The sequence below is a fragment of the Pinus tabuliformis genome, chromosome 3_1 (assembly GCF_031772625.1).
Source record: "Pinus tabuliformis cultivar Carrire ecotype Pingquan chromosome 3_1, CPIR1, whole genome shotgun sequence".
In the NCBI taxonomy this organism is placed as follows: Eukaryota; Viridiplantae; Streptophyta; class Pinopsida; order Pinales; family Pinaceae; genus Pinus; species Pinus tabuliformis.
This window is the reverse complement of record NC_142301.1, coordinates 379,337,092-379,347,482: the sequence shown is the minus strand read 5'-3', so window position 1 is coordinate 379,347,482 and position 10,391 is coordinate 379,337,092.

Below are 10,391 nucleotides of genomic sequence, written 5' to 3'. Positions count from 1 at the left end.
CCATATTTACATTATAAAATATGCCCGAACTTTCAACTTACCAACATTTACATGAAAAATTATGCTATTTTCGTAAAATATGCGCAGAGATGATATCAGAATAAAAAGTACATGCTTTAAAATAGAGAAATGCTTCAAACCAGGAATATTTTAATAATATGGGATCCTTTTCAGGGTAAAGCGCCAATGACAGAAGTCCAAATCCATTATCCATTAGTGCGGTATTCTTTTGATGGAAAGAGGCCATGACAAAAGGCCATATGCATTATCCATTATAGAATGACGAGTGTATGATACGGAATAAAACAAAGGATTCGCAATTATTCGAAGTAAATTTTATATGCAGTCAGTTCCATTTAAGTTTTAAATGATGTCACTCTTTTGTTGGATGTTGCATTCGATTCGATCACTATTCAAGACTATATATCAACATCGTTCAGGACCATAATCAGTCTAGGACGCTTTTTTAAAGTTCTTTTTGCATTTCATTTCAATAATTATGGTTATTTATGATCCAGTATAGCTGTAGAGCATGTCGGGTCCTTTTTCCAATAAAAAAGGGGTTTCATAGACCAATCAAGTGTTTGACTTGGAATGGAATTTAAAAAAAAATTGTCTCTAAAATATAATTCTATAATAAATTGTCTCTAAAATATAATTCTACAATTTCTTTATTTCTTTATTTTATTTTGTTGGTATCACCTCACTCATACTTCAAATAAAATTAATGGAATGACAAAGAATTGAATAAATGTAGAATTTCGCAAGTAACAAATATGTATAAGAGTACACTTTACTTAAATTGTAAAAAGCATAATTTAGTTATGAAATGTTTTGTTATTCTTTTGCATATTTTTATTAGTAAATTCGATAAGGATTTTTTGGGATTGTAATTTCCTGTATGTAATTAGTAAATTCGATAAGGATTTTTTGGGATTGTAATTTCCTGTATGTAATACATTGACAGGTTTTTTAGGGGGTTAAATTTGTTTATCCATTTAAAAAAACACATTTTAAATAACGAAAATTTATTATTTTGTTAAAAATTTACCATTGTGTAACAATGTTTGGTTAAGTTTCCATGTAAATAAAAGTAAAATCAAGGTCACATGTATTTCAAGGTGAATAAAGGGAAAAACATTATATTGTGAATTATTTATGGTTTATTATTGGCTACGGAAGTTGACATTGGTATTGGTATTGGTATTGGAAAAGGCAAAAGGCAATAAATGACAATTTAATACAAGAAATGAAGGAAAATAAGATAAAAGGAAGATAAAGGGACAATAATATGCATGCAAGGAAAATGAAGAAAAAGTAAAGGAAAAAGAAAAAGTAAAAGTGAGAGACAACATTTACTAACACTCTTGGACATTCTAGCAGAAGAGGAGCATCAGAGAAAGAACAAGCACTTAGACACAAGGAGAACTCAAGCAAGCAAACAAGGAACAAGCAAAGTAGCACAAGAGAGGTTTGGACAGAACAAGCACTTAGACACAAGGAGAACTCAAGCAAGCAAACAAGGAACAAGCAAAGTAGCACAAGAGAGGTTTGGACAACAACAAGCAAGGGCACAAAATAACTATGGATTTGCAGGTAACAGTGTGCATGTGAGATTTAGTGTAAGGACCAACCCTATAATTTTTTATTTTTTTATACTAAAAAAATACAACTATAAGAAAATAATATTGGGAATTCAAAAAATTATTCAGAATTATATAATTTTTTTTTATTGAACATATCATTTATATGTTATTAACTAAACCCATAATGAAGTCATACAAAAGAATATTATAACAACATAGGTATCGTTCACCAGGAGGCAAGATTCAAACTTGACTTGCCATTATTTGCCCTCCTTTGTCATCGATGGCCTCCAAGTGTGAATGTTGACGTGTTTAATTTGAATGCAGTGACCCATCGGTTGACCTCCCAACCTATTTCTTGGATACTTTCCTTCCCTGCAGCCCCCCTAGTCGCAATGGGGTTGTACAATGAAAAAATGTATTAGCTAGTAGAGGAGAGCACTTTTTGGCTCAAGAGTCTCTTCTCTAAAGTCCTCTTCCTCACTGTAGCTCGTAGTCACTACTCTGACATAGTCTCATCCATCCAACAATGGGGTAAAGAAAAGTCCCTTCTCCCATGGCCTGCCCCTTCTTTTATAGGAGTCCTCATAGGTGACACTTGGCATTTCATGCATAATTAATTATTTTTGATAATTCAATAGTTTGATTATTCACCCACCCATGTGTCACTTTCTCATCAAGGGTTTCTGAAATTATTTACTTAAATTTTAATTTAAAACTAATATATTTTTCATACCTCAACAAGATTCATATTTCTTCTCCTAGTTGTCTTTTGATCTCCCTTTTTACTCTTTAATTTGTGTTAATTACTAAAGTCAATTGATAAGTTAAGTTTTGATCCCGTATCTTCTCCCTAATTTAACTCAAGTTATTTCTTATGTGGATATTCTTATGTTAGTTGTTGCCACATGGAGGTTCTCTAAATTTATCTAAAATTTAATTTTTTTAATCTTATTTTAATTCACCATCATTTTCTCTTGATTAGGTTTAAGATTATTATTTATCTTTACATTTATGTCCCTCTTTCCTCTTTTTACCTAATTAAACTACATTATCTACTTAATATTTTCCAACATGGGAAAGATAGAGTTTTTAAGGTAAAAATTTTTTATTTCTTCCTGTGATCCTCTTAACCCAAGTTTTATTCTTGATTTAACTACCTTGGTTTCTAACATCATTTACCTTTGATCTGAATTTATTTGGTTTTCATGTCTTGATTATATTTATTAATTTATTTATTTATAATGATTCCAAGGGTGCCAAGTTTGGTCGTGCCCTTCAAGAACTTCCCTTGAAGTTCCAAGGATGTCACGCCTAACATTTTATTTGTGATGCTAAGGGTGCCAAGCTGGTTGTACACTTCAAGAATTTCCCTTGAAGTTTCAAGGGTGCCATGCCACTTGCCCTTCAAGCATTTAGTGGCTACGAGGGGAAGGTATAGGTGGAACGACAGAGACCATTATCATCTCTTATGTTGTTTGCTATAGTGAGACTAATGGTGTCAGGGACCAAGGAATGTGCCTTGATGCACACGCCCCGGTAAAATCCTCATGAGCGACTCGACTTTGGGACTTGCCCTCATGACATCGTGATCTTCAAGGCGAAAGTGTGTCAATCTTTCCAGCCCAAGTTACGAAGGGAGTGCTAGTGGGTGAGATCAATGACACTACTGCACCCCTCCCATGCAGTGCCATTCAATAGTACAACCCCGTCACCCATGTGTGAGTCATTTGACCAAGCAACTAATATGTGCTTGCATCCACTAACATGTTATCAGAATATAGATAAACATATATAACAGGTTTCAAAATTGACTTAGAATTTCAAAGACAAAATAATATAAATTTTCATCAAACTAGGTGTCATCAACTCCTCATATGCGAGTGCCTTTAGTGGTTTCCTACCATACTTAATAATCATCAATAACAAGGTTTCTTAGTGTTAGTCATTATCATAATAGCATCATCAACATCACCTAGTCATTTGCATCATTGTTCATTGTGAACCAGAACTAATGCAAGTAGGTAACATAGGGGACACATCCATCATAGCTATCATCATCATAACATCAATGGAAACATACATATCCATCAAAGCTATCAACATCGTAACATCAATAGGAAACATACCTATTCATCAAAAATATCATCATCATGATATCAATAGAGAGCATACATATTCTTCACTGATATCATCATCATAAATTCCATAGAGACCAAACGTAACCATTTTTGCTACAATCATCATAATATTAACAGAAAACATGCATAACCATTAATGCTACAATCATCATAATATCAATAGAGAACATGCATAACCATTAATGCTACAATCATCATAATACCAATAGATAACATACATAACCATTGAAACCACTAATATCACAACCACTAATAATAGAGTCATGTGTTCGGATCTTCAACCTGAGGTCCTCAAACAATAAAGTGTGGGCCTTAGGGCTAAATAAATGTTAATGGCATATCACTGTCAGTTGACTAGGGCGGTGCACTACATACACCCCCTCTTAATATTAGACTTCGTGTCGAAGTCCTTGGAATAGGTAAGGAAAATGGTGATAAGCAGTGCTGAAGTTCAATTGGGTTCCTAAGGCTTCTTGGAAACTGTTCTAAAACCTTCCTGTAAACATTGTTCCCCTATCAGATATGATCTTCCTAGGCACTCCATGCAATCTCATAATCTCATCAATAAAAACTCTCACTATTCCCGGTGCCTTATATGTAGTCTTAACTGGTATGAAATGGGCACTTTTGGTCAACGTGCCCACCACTACAAATATGGCATCATGTTTTCTTGAGGTCATTGGTAGTCCCACAATGAAGTCCATTGATATAACTTTCCATTTAGATTTTGGTATCTCATGGGGTTGCCATAATCCTGCTAGATGTCTGTGTTCAACTTTTACCCGTTGACACTCTAAGCATCTTGCTACCAAGTTTACGATGTCCTTCTTCATCCCTTTCCAAAAGAAGAGTGGTTTTAAGTTTGTACTCATCTTCTTAACACCAGGGTGTGCCATGTATACGGCGTGATGTGCTTCATTCAAGATTAACTGACGTATATCTTCATTCGGTGGTACATATATCCTTCCTCGAAATCATAGTAGCCCATCGTTATCAAGGGAGTATTTTTCATATTTTGGGACCCTCATTTCATCCTCCCTCAAACTTTTGCTAACCTCTTGGTACCAAGTGTCTTTAAATTGTAAATCAAACAGTGTCTCCCTCATATTTGTCTTCAATGGAATCACTGAAAATATATGACGCCTCCTACTTGAAGCATCAACCACCCTATTTACCGTTCATTTTATGTAAGTGATATCAAAATCATATTAACTAATTAGCTCAAACCATCGTCTTTGTCTTGCATTTAAGTGGTTTTGAGTGAATATGTGATGTAGCCCACAATGGTCAGTCCTAAGATCAAACTTCCTTCCTAGATGGTAGTGTCTCCAAATTTTTATTGCATAAACAATTGCTGCCATTTCTAGATCATGGGTTGCGTAGTTTTCTTCGTGGGTTCTAGGTTTCATTGATGCATAATACATTACTCTTCCTTCTTGCATCAACACACAACCCAACCCTTGGAGGCATCAGTGGAAACCAAAAATTCTTGTTCCATATTCGGCACCTTCAAAATTGGTGTTGTTGTTAATAACACCTTTAACCATTGGAATGCCTCTTCACATTTGATCAAACAAGTAATCTATCCTTGGCAGAGGGTATTCATTTTTTTAAAGCCACTTTGTTCAACTAGCAGTAGTCAAGGCACAGTCACCAAGACCCATCCTTCTTCTTAACGAAAATCACAGGGGCTCTCCATGGAGATATGCTAGGTCGTATGAACCCCAAGTCCTACAGTTCCTTTAATTGGATCTGCAATTCCTTTAGCTATGGAGCCGACATACGATAGGGTGCCTTTGCAATAGGCTCAATGCCTGGTTTAAGGTCGATGGTGAAATCAATTTCCGTTTTTGGGGGTAGCTTGCGTAGTTCTTCGAGAAATGCATCGTTAAATTCAACAAGAAATGGATGTTTATCAAGGTTTTCATAATCACCATTATCGTTTAGAGCTACCATTGAGAAAATTTGACATCCCTTTCGCCTATATTTCATTAGTTGCATGGAGGAGATGAAACTCGGGGACACCCCTCGGTTCTTTCCCCTTAATGATTTTCTTTGGCCGTCATTGTCTGTGAAATGTAGAGTCTTGTCTTTGCAGTCTAGGAGTGCCTCATGTCGTTCTAACCAATCCAACTAATCTCTTAATTACAGAAGAAACATTACAATTCTCCACAACTATTTTCTGATCTAGTTTTACAGAGGCAATAACAGGATCCTCCACATATGTATTGTCACTCCATGCTGATGTCATTTTACAAAGTGAACTGAACTGAATAACAGTGTGCTGATCTGGAACTACGCTGATTAATAGAAGGTCAGAATTACAAGTGTGTTTTCCATCAGGACCGAGTTTATTAAATATTTCACCAAGACACATTTGTCCATAAATAAGAGAGAACTATGCAACATGTTGGCATTCATTAACTATAATCAATCAAAACTCTGCATACTAACAATGGAATGAAACAGAATGTGGAACACAGGTAATAATACAAGGGCACACAAACTTATTTTGAGAAAACATTGATGGGTATAAAAACTCACAACACTAAAATGTATAAACTCTTTTCTAAATGTCGAATCCAGAGTATGCCTTACAACCTGTGTCTATAGACTTACAGTGGGATATAACCAACGATTGTTTCTATGTTCAGGGTAAGACTACAGAGTACCCCATCTATTGTTTCAACCTTACAATTAGAACAAGTTAGAAAACTTCCGAGGTGTTGCCTCTCTCCTTCTCATTTCCAACTGTGCTCTCCTTCTATTCTACAAGCCTGTTGCCTTTCTCCCTAACCTTCAACCCTGGAATGGTCAATTAATTTTTGTCTTTTTTAGATGTCACACAACAAAGAAATTTTTCTTTTGTATAAACATGCTTTTTTGGGCCGAGTAAACCAAAGATGGGCAGAAACAAATGATTTACAACTTTTACAAAGATATCGCATAGCCTATTGCAGGCTTCAGAATGCTTTCATGTGAAGGATTCTTTCATATTCAAATGCAAAATGATGAAGGTAGAGAAATAAAATAGAACAATAGAAAGGTAAACTGGTATACCTTGTAATTTGTGGTTTGTCCAAGCTTGGGAATATTTGCTACTTGTATATTTTTCCTTAAATTTATATGCTTAAAACAACTAAACTTACAATATGTAATGAAACGATCCTTGTTTCAAAAGATACTTTTAATAACAAGCTAGTCGCAACATCACACTGCTAATAAAACACAAATATTGTTTGAACTCTAAATTTAAATGCTAAATGGGATGATTCCAACTTTAAGAGATACCTCTATCAACACGACATCAGTAATATTAGAATGTTAATCAATCATTCACTACTCATGGACTTTTTTTTTTTAAAGTTAGATTGAGCTAAAAAGAAAACAAAATTTTCCAATAGATAAGAATTTAAAGATAACATCTTACAATATAAATTTTTTTAACAAATTAATATATATAATAAAATACATCTACATTAATAAACAATAGAATAATGCAAAATAACCATTGATTCTATCAGAGGTAAAATAACAGTGTTTCAAAACACACAATCCTTTGTTTCCAACCAGTATCAGTTTCTCAAAGACACACAATCCACTATTTCCAACCAATTTCAGTTTCTTGAAGACACACAATCCTCTGTTTCCATTCAACCAGTATAAAGTTGCACCCCCCAAATATTGAAATGCTTTTCAAAACTTCATAAACAACAAATTTTAAAAGACTAACATGTTTTTTTTTCTTCCCTTTTCTTTTCAAAATCACACTCACATAGACCATAAACAATAAAATATAAACCCAAAATTACAAGACTCGTACAGACAAAAGAGAACTGAAGGATTCAAACATGTACATATATATTCTTTAGAAATTAGGAAGCACAGAAACCGTACTCAATCTCAGTCAAAATTCTTTAAGTTTATTCAGTAATCGGTTGCCATGGAAGCCCTGCTCACCCTGCCTGGCTTTCTATGGAAGTTTGTTTTGTGGATTTTCTGGGAGTCTGAATGATGGGTGGATAAGAGACGATCCCTCCGCGCAACTTCTCCATGGATGGAAATTACCCCTGATTTGTATGCCGGCGACAACGAACTGTGACTCTTGCGTGTTAAACATTATGTGGATCACATTGGAGATCGCCAAGCTGTAGTTCCAAACTGTAGTCGAGCCGGAATTAATGCTCATCTTTGCTAGAAATTCTCAACCCATAGCTTACCCAACTTCGGCTCATGGAGATCTCTACTTTCTTCCATGAGTTCTGTTGCGTGCATGTAATATGTCCAATGTATAGTTGATTTAATGTGAGATCGTGCAAGAAGAGATCTCTTTCGTATATGTTGTATCACTGATGACACCATGAGGCTATCCTTTACATGCTTTCCAGATTGAGCCTCTTAAAAATCGAAGTTTCAGGGGGAAAAAAAGCATCGTCAAATCTGTGTGCCAGCGAAAAGCACTTGAAAATAGAGAGAAAACGCGTAAAATTGCCTTTGGAATTATGTGCTCAATTTTTTTTTTTTGGTTGTAGTTTCTTTTATATATTATTGTGAATTGATTTGCCTACGAACAATGGTTATGAGGGTTTTCATAGATTTTTTTATTGTTCACAACTCTTTGTATTGTGATTTCATATTCAGTGGAACTCTGGACTTGGTTACTGACATGCAAGATTTTACTGAAGAATGTTGTCTATTTAAAATAGATCGTTAATACAAGCATTAAACGTAAAAGGCTATTTGTTTGAGACTATAACCCTACACATTGCATTGTTGAAAGCTTCTCCTAAATAAAAGGGTTGAATATAACTCTGAGTGTCCATTGCAAGTAATTTGATTTCAATGTTATTCAAGAAAAATTTGGTTGGTAGCCCCAATTGTCAAACCCAATAGTACTTATCGTCTCTCGGTCACTGTTTTGGACAACGTTACAACTGGTTTGGCTAGTGTTTTGGGTCATTTGGGAGATGTTTTTTTTTGTTTTGTTTTTTTTTTTTTTTAACATTAGAAATTAACAGTTTGAGTCACTAAACATATTAAAGAAATATCTTCTAAACAAAAACTCTGTTACCGGGAAAAAATTCATTTCCAATGCTACTCGTTAGAAACCATTTTTTTACGTCTACCTTGGCAACTTAAAACTGAAGTAGAATATTCTCAGTCCACATGCCCTAGCACATAAGTCCATTGTTCATATGGAATCAAAATATACATCAAAGCAGCCTACCTTATGGATTAATCATAAAATGTGTGCTTATTTCATAGCACATTGACTTGCAATACATAATTTTCCAAATATCTAGACCTCAACATCATTTTTGTACATAAAAGGGATTGCATGTGAGGTGTCTATGCAAGAGTGCATCCATGATCCACAGATGTAAATAAATGTTGCCCATCTACAACACTGAATGGCCCTCCCATGCATTGGCATAGGGAAATATATGTTGCATGTTTCAGAATTTGTCTATACCCCTTCTAAGTTGAAATTTCAAAGAAACGTAATGCTAGCTGAACCCTCATAAGTTTGCAACTATATAACACAATGCCAAATACTCATATGCCCTCATCGCTCTATCTGCAGTAAATGGCTTAATATATTTGAGGCAGGATTGGCTTTATTTTAGTGCCAAGTTCCTGCTCAATCTTGTACAAATTAAACCGATCCTCATATGTAATCAAATTTAATGCGAGTCCTAGATGACCAAACCTTCCATATTGCCCTACTCTATGCAAATAAGTTTATGAATTCTTAGGAAAGTCAAAACTGATAACAACATTAACTACTTTAATATTTATCGTAAATCGATATGAAGACCCCATATTTCTATAGGCACCATTATGGAAGTCATGGAATACTCTATTTTAGTGAGATTGTAACATCTTCACATGGATGTAAAAGCATGAATATCCAAGCTCCGTATTTTTTTTTTTTTAGCCAAGAGTTCTACTCGATTAACATAATTGCAGAAAATTATTGATTGGTTGATTTAGAGCTTGGAAAAAAGTTTGTTGAGACAAGGAACCCTTTTCCTCTCCTCCACAAATACACAAAACTGTGTGATAACTTTGAGAGTTAGTTCATCCATAAGGTTTATCACATATGGCTTTTGCAAAAACCTATCCTTGAATGGCTTGGCAGTGACTGGAAATGTAGCAGCGAGAACAATAATATTTGGCAGGTTTTAGGAAGAAATCTGATTAGCGGTTCCACCAAAGGTTGAAACTATGGAGAGAGAAGTTTATCAACCTCATCCATTACAAGCTTGCAGTGTGCAACAAATGCTTGCATTATATGGTAAGTATTTTGGACAAGCTTGACTGCTGTTTATGTTATACGGGGAAAGTTTTGGACAACCTTGTTTATGTTATATAGAGAACAGCCACACCGTTTATGCTATAAAGTAGCTCCACCCACATTTACTTAATGTTTATGTTATATAATAGTTCCACCCACATTTACTATTTACTTATTCTATGCATATTTTGGAATGGAATATCTTGGAAGATTTTAACAAAACTAGTTATGCATGCATGGGCCCATAGGTCTCAAGGGTTCAACATAGATCTGATACCAAGTGTAGGGACCAACCCTATAATTTTTTTTAAAATTTTTTTTATACTAAAAATACAACCATAAGAAAATAGCATTGGGAACTCAAAA